Genomic DNA, 7,517 nt, shown 5'->3' on the forward strand with positions numbered 1-7,517 from the left:
TTCCAACTCACCAGCCACTCTGTGGGAGAGTTTTCTGAAACCCTAGGAAGCAGTTCAACTCTGTCCTGTGGGGTGGCTATGAGTCAGAATTGGCTCCACAGCAGTGAGTTTGGGGTATACTTATACCAAGGAGCCCTGGTGGCACAGTGGTTAAGTGCTTGGCTGTTAATGAAACGGTTGGCAGTTTGAACCTACCAACTGTTCTGTGGGAGAAAAATCAGGAAGCCTGTTTCCCTAAAGATTGACAGTCAGAGAGACCCTAGGGACCAATAGTTCTACTCTGTCCTATAGAATCACTCTGAGTCAAAATCGACTCAATGGTAGTGGGTAATTTTTATAAAAGCAGGTTGCCAGGCCTTTCTTCTGTAGTACAGCTGGCTGGATGGAATAGTGTAGGGAAGGACAGGCAGAGAGGGAGGTGAATGGGTACGAAGAGCAAACACATAGAGCAAGAGGACTCAGAGAAACTGAAGCAGAAAGGAATGGCAAAGGAGGGAGACAGCAGTCTAGTGAGGTCTGGAACCAGAGGGGGCACAGAGAGTCAAGCAGGGGCAGGTGGCACTCACTAGCCCCTGCCCCACACCTTCACCTCACTATTGATTCCTGTACAAACATGGACTTTGTTGACCAAACACCCCCCCACCCCCGGCCGCATCTATGCTCCGATTTCTTTCTTGTGGCAACTGTTGCCATGTGGATAGAAACCCCGATCTAAATAATTCCACATTTTCCCTCCTCCTTCTGGTTCCGCTGTTAGTGTGAGATTTGAGACTTGAGACTTCTCAGCAGTGGGGGGACAGAATCCCCTCCTCCCCTACTGGGAGCCGGTTTGGAAAAATAGAATGTTCCTTTGCCTCTTTCTCTTTTTTCTTTTTCTTTTTATCACAGCCAACCCCATCACACATTCCAGACAATTTTTTTTTTTTTTTTTTTAAGGAATCCACATCTCTGGAGACAGAGGTGACCCTGCAGTGATAAGTGAGGAGGGGCACCTGAGAGAAAGGGTGTTATCAGCTCTTCATGGCTGCCCTGACGCAGATTTCTCATTTCGATGAGGAGGCCTGGGGAATTGGATGCAGCCCAGCTCTCCTCCCCTGATGAGCTTTGGTGAGGGGAGATGCAAGGCCAACTGCTGGTCCAGGGGAGCGCCTGGGAGGATGACAGGGGAGTCCAGAGCCCCCAGTTTCACAGTGAGCATTTCAAAGGTTCCAATAAAACCAGAATGACTCTTTCTTCTTCCTCCTCTCTCTGAAAGGCCTCACCAGGCTGAGCCTTAACTTAGGGGACTTCTGGAATTACAGAGCCCCAGGAAAGCTACTTCAGTGGTCAGTACAACTGCCATTCCATATACAGGGTTTCTTCTTCTGGGCTAAAATCCCAAACCACTGCCATCAAGTTGATTCTGACTCATAGTGATCCTATATAGGGTTTCCCAGACTGTCAATCTTTACGAGAGTAGACAGCCTCATTTTTCTCATGAGGAGGGAGCAGCTGGTGGATTTGAACCATCTATCCTGGTGTGGCGGGCGCTGTGGGCTAATGTATCAGACTGCAAAGTAGTTTGAACTGCAAGGTCGGTGGTTCAAGCTCACCAGCTGCTCCTTGGAAACCCTACACAGGGTCGCTATGGATCGGAATTGACTTGATGGCACTTAACAACAATTATATACATAGTTGGCTTTGAACCATAAGGTTGGTGGTTCAAGCTCACCAGTCTCTCCTCAGAAAACCTATACAGGGTCTCTGGGTCGGAATCGACGACGACACTTCACAACTACAACAACAAACCCTACTGTGAGTACCCTGATACTTAACCACTGCATCCCCAGGACTCATTTTCTCTAGGTGAGGAGTGGGGAACATTCAGCCTGTGGGCTTTATAAGGGCTGTGAAATCACTTGGTCTGGTATTGCCAAGGCAACTGCAGTTCCAGCCATCACATTGTTGTTGTGTTGTTGTTAAGTACCGTTAAGTTGGTTCCAACTCATAGCAACCCTGTATAGTGTTTCCGAAGAGTGGCTGGTGAGCTTGAACTGCCGACCTTACGGTTCCAATTGACCTTGCAGTCCCGTACATTAACCTGTGGTGCTATACCAGGACTCCAGCCATCACATTGTTGTTATCGTTGTTGTTGTTGTGTGCCATCGAGTCGGTACCAACTCAGAGCGATCTTATGCACAGCAGAACAAAACATTGCCCAATCCTGGGCCAACCTCATTATTGTTTCCATGCTTGAGCCCATCGATGCTGCCACTTAGCCAATCCATCTTGCTGGGGGTCTTCATCTTTTTCTCTGACCCTCTACCTTACTAAGCATGATATCCTTCTCCAGTGACTGGTTCTTCCTGACCATATGTCCAAAGTATGAGAGATGAAGTTTGGCCATCCTGGCCTCCAAGGAGCACTCTGGCTGTACTTCTTCCAACACAGATCTATTATTGGTTCTTTTGACAGTCCATGGCACTTTCAGTATTCTCCTCCAACACTGTAACTGAAAAGCATCAATCACATTAAGGGTGAGTTAATTAAAAGTTTGGCTAAATAGAGCAGGCTAATTTTTAAGTTGATAATTTTATATGGTCTGGAATGATGTTATCAAGTTTGACTGAAAAAAAAGGTTCCCCATCCCTGTTCCAAGATGTTGTTGTTGTTGTTACGTGCCATCGAGTCGGTTCTGACCCATAGCGACCCTGAAGAGGGTTTCCGAGGCTGTAAATCTTTATGGGAGCAGAAAGCCTCATCTTTCTCCTGCGGATAAGTGACCTCAAATCCATTTGCTCTTTTCCTTCTTTAAACAGCCTTCCAGATGCTGGAAAATATTTGCTGGAAAGGGCCAGATAGCAAACAATTTCAACTTTGCAGGCCACGCAATCTCTGTCACAACTAATCAACTCTGTCCTTGAAGCATGAAAGCAGCTGGAGGTCATTTGTAAATAAGTGAGTATGACTGTGTTCCAATAAAACTTTATTTATGAAAACAAAAGGTGGGCCAGGTTTGACCCACAAGTCTTAGCTTGCCCACTGCTGATTGAGATCAAGGCCTTAGTACTCAAAACATTGGAGGCCCCAGGGAACTGATTAAAAACCTGCCCAGTCTAAGAAGTGCTTGCTTCCAGTCAATGGGCGACCATTATACACTGAACTCACCTGATAAATGAGGAAATCGAGGCTCACTGTTGCCCAGTCATGAGTCAGGACAGGCAGAACCAGGATTGGAGCCCAAGTCCAGAGCCCATGTTCTTTATTATTATTATATTTTCTTTTTTTAAATTGTGAATTGGGTGATGGTGTACAGAGCAGACTAGCTTTCTATTCCACAATCCCCACACACATTATGTCATCTAATTGTCATCTCAAAAGTGTAAAATCACTCACCCCACATTCTTGACTGCCATGTTCTGTGGTAAGAGCAAACAGGGGCATGAGGGCCCTAGGCCTCTCTGGTACAGGCATGCGGCAGCCCACTGGGACCAAACCATCTCTGTAGGGGAAGAACACACCTCTTTTTCATATGCCCCCACCTCGTGCCAGGGTGTGGCTTCTCCTGACTCAGGGACTGTAGAAGGACTTGCCGAGTGCCAGACTTCCCACAACTCGGTGGCACGAGTAGTCACCTGAGTCCCACACAGAGGGCAGGGTCCGTGCATGGAGAGGCAGTGCTCCGTGGAGGGCTCGTCCTCAACTGTCCAGTCTCCACCATGAGGCTCTCCAGCCCTTACAAGTGACCAGTGACCACTGGGGTCTTGGTGTCTCAGGAGTATTGGGACGGCCCATGGGAACATTATCTGAGTGGCCTCAGCCTCTGGATTAGTAACAAGAACAAAATCTCCCAGGTCCAGAACTCACGTTCTGGTATTCCCTCTTACCCCTGTGGTCTCACAGGCAATCTTCTGTTCTCCGCTGGGCCTCAGTTTCCCCACTCTCCCATAGGGTTGAGGTCAGCAATCTCAAAGGGCTGTGTGAAGGTTGAATCTACCCTAGGTGCCTGTCCTTCAAACAAGAGTCACTAATCTGCATGATTCTTCATGTCAAGCAGGCCACTTGGTAGATAGAGACAGTGGTGGCTCAGTGGTGGCTCAGATTTCTGGCCTTCCACTCAGGGCTTCGGGAGCATGGTGGCGCCATAGGAGAAGCAGTGGACTGCGAACCACAAGATTGGCAGTTCGAGCCCTCCAGCTGCTCCACAGGAGAAAGATGAGGCTTTCTGCTCCCACAAAAGATTTGAAGCTTCGGAAACCCTATACAGGGTCACTATGAGTAGAAACTGACTTCACGGCACTTAATAACAACAACCCAGACAACAAAAACCTAAGGTCTCAAGGAGCCCTAGTAGCATAACAGATTATGAGGTGGGCTGCTAACTGCAAGGCCAATAGTTCAAATCTACCAATCACTCTGCAGGAGAAAGAGAAGGATTTCTGCTCCCATAAAAATTCACACATTTAGGGAGATGTGTGAACTATTGAGCACATGGACAGTGACCTAGCCACTGGGGACTAGAGCTGAGAATAACGTGGCCAGCTGGTCTGAAGTGGAGGGAGGCATGCACGAACTCCCAAACTCGCAGATAGGACTCATTTGACCTAGCTTCCAGGGAGACTTGGGTTAGATCTCCAGTCTATGCATGTCTGTCCATGGAGGCTTATGTGTTGGTTTGATGCTGAATAGGTTTCTGCAGAGCGTCCAGACTAAGACAAACTAGGAAGAGAGGTCTGGTGATCTAGTGCTGAAAATCAGCCAATGGAAACCCTAGGAAATCCCAACAGTCCAATCTATAACTGATCATGGGGAGGGTGCAGAATTGAGAAGCGTTTTGTTCCGTTGTGCATGGGATTGTTGTGAGGGGCCAAGTTGATGGCTGCTAACTGCAAAAACAACATTCTCTAGACAGGAAACTGAGGTCTAGAGAGGGCAGGTTACATGCCCAAGGCCACACAGCATGCCAGAGTCAATCCACCTCCTCCCACTCTCTATCCCCAAATCAGAGAAAGAAAAGAACTTGATCCATCAACATCAAGACCCCCAGAATGGGGAAAACGCTACTTCTGTCCCTCCACAACAGACATGCATTGCATAATTCCTCTTTTTGCAAAAGATCCTGACAGAAAACTCCTCCGGAGACAAGGAAAACGACTTCCCCCAAACCTATTTACTTTTCAAATTTCAGTTGCTATAACAACTCGGCACAACTATTTATGTGAAACCTTCGCCTTCCAAGTCTTGCAGTGTGACAGGCGCTGCGGAGAGGTCAGCTCAGCTCTTTCAATAACAACACATTTTTTCAATCAATTTGGGTCTGGGATTTTTTTTTTTTTCTTTCTATAAACACACATAAAATATGTTGTGCAAAACTTTTAAAAGCTAACAGAGAAACGTTGTGTTTTATTGACCTGTTCCTCTCTAATCACCTTGAGTAAATACTTTCTGGAGCAAGACAGTAACCGAAATGACTAAATAAATAAGTAAATCAATAAAAGCCACCCTTTTTTAAGTGTTTCCATCCCTCGTCATCCCGTGGGTCCCAGGTATGAGTCCTGAGTGCTGACTCAAGCCCCGGCCCTGGCCCTAATGGTCTGTGTTGAGCTTGGATGAACCAATGCAGGTCCCTGGTATCCAGACAATACATTTGTCCCTGCTTCAAATTGGATGGGATTCTCGGAGTAGGGACCCAGGATTGTGGTAGCCTCCTGTCTGAGTTTCAGAGACAACCTTATTTTACAATTTCTGGTTCAGACCTCTTGAAAGCCTCTGTAAAAGTTATCCCCTTTGCTTGGGTTTTACACTGTATTAACTTGTCGAGTTGACCCAGTGGTACCTGCCCTTGGTTCTGCCGTCAGCATCTTGAAATTCTGAATAATTTTTGAGCACCAAAAACAAGGGAACGGTGGATGAGTCGATAAATGGGTGGGTGGGTGGCTAGATGGATATACATGGGGTCTTCAAAAAGTTTGTGGAGAAATTCCATTGTATCTCAATTCCAGTTTTCCCTGAAGTTTTTGAAGTCTCCTCGCATAGTACAGACGAATGCATGGGTCTGTAGATGAGTGGATGACAGTTAAGTAGATGTAAGGACACCCCCAGGGACTAATATTTGGTTGTTAAGGTACTCAAAGTTCCTAGCACATAGTGGGCCAGCAATTTACTAAATGAATGGTCCCATGAATGCCACCGAGACACAGTGTGTCTTCAACCCTCGGCGAGGAATTCTTTCTCCTCGCGTCTCTATCCTCTTGCACCTCCATCTGCCTCAATCTTCCAGCTTCCCACGGCCTCCTGTAGCTACCAGCTAACTTGCATTAGCCAAATTCCCCAATCCACATTGCACATGAACTATCGAGTACTACAAATAGAATCCAAATTTCCTAATGAATTAATAATAGACCATAAACTTAAAAGCAAACCAATTTCCTTTGAGCCTATTCCGACCCATAGAAACCTTCTAGGACACAGTAGAATTACTCCATATGGTTTCCAAGGCTGTAAATCTTTATGGAAGCCAACTGCCACATCTTGCTTTTAAGGAGCAGCTGGTGGTTCAAACTGTTGGCCTTTCAATGAGCAATCTAGAACTTTAACCACTGCACCATCAGTGATTCTTCATGATAGATAGACCGTTGTTGTTAAGTGCCGCCGAGTCAGTTCCAACTCATAGCAACCCTGAATAGGGTTTCTGAGGAGCTGCTAAGTTTAAACCGCAATCCAACCTTGTGGTTCAAACCAACCTTGGGGTCTAGTGTTTATCCTACAGCGCCACACCAGGACTCTGAGGCCATAGGGATACTTTAAGAATGAAATACTTGGAGTTGTGTTTGGGTCATTACCACAGGCTTTCATAATTACACCACAGTTTTTAAATAAAATTAGAAGCAATTCACTGGTGACACCACAGGACCACTCCCTTGAAGCTGAGATGGATAGACTCTCCAGGAGTGGGAAGAACGATTTGTCTCTGAGTCCGTAAGTGTGTATGGGGTCAAGACTGTTGCCGGATTGCAAAGCTTGGAAGAAATTCTGGAGGCGACAAGGCAAGCAGCATCATTGAAACACATCACATTATTTGAGTCAGAAAGTCCAATAGAGGAAAAGATCAGGGTTCAGAGAGGACCCTGATGCATCAAGCTCACCTCTAACTAATGACAGACCCTGTCCTGCGTCTCTGGGCTCCTAGCTCTTGGCATTCAGAGACCAAGACACCCCAGTTTCCTCCCTCTGACATGACGAAGTCCTTGGGAGTCTTCTGAGCTCTGGCCAAGCCTCCTATCCTCATCTTCAACCACATCTCATCCAGACAAACAAGTCACATATTGTTCATGAACTTGGACCACCCCATGCCTCTCGGCCTTTTGCTGTGCTGTTTTACCTGCCTAAGAATACCATTCCCTACAAAGTCTGTGGAACAGACAATCAATTACTGATATGCAAATTCAAATTAAAGCTGAAGAAAATGAAAACAAATCTATGAGAGCCAAAATATGACCTTGAATTTATCCCTCCTGAATTTAGAGATCATCTGAAGA

This window comes from Chrysochloris asiatica, unplaced genomic scaffold, assembly GCF_000296735.1.
Source record: "Chrysochloris asiatica unplaced genomic scaffold, ChrAsi1.0 scaffold00128, whole genome shotgun sequence".
Classification (NCBI taxonomy): Eukaryota; Metazoa; Chordata; class Mammalia; order Afrosoricida; family Chrysochloridae; genus Chrysochloris; species Chrysochloris asiatica.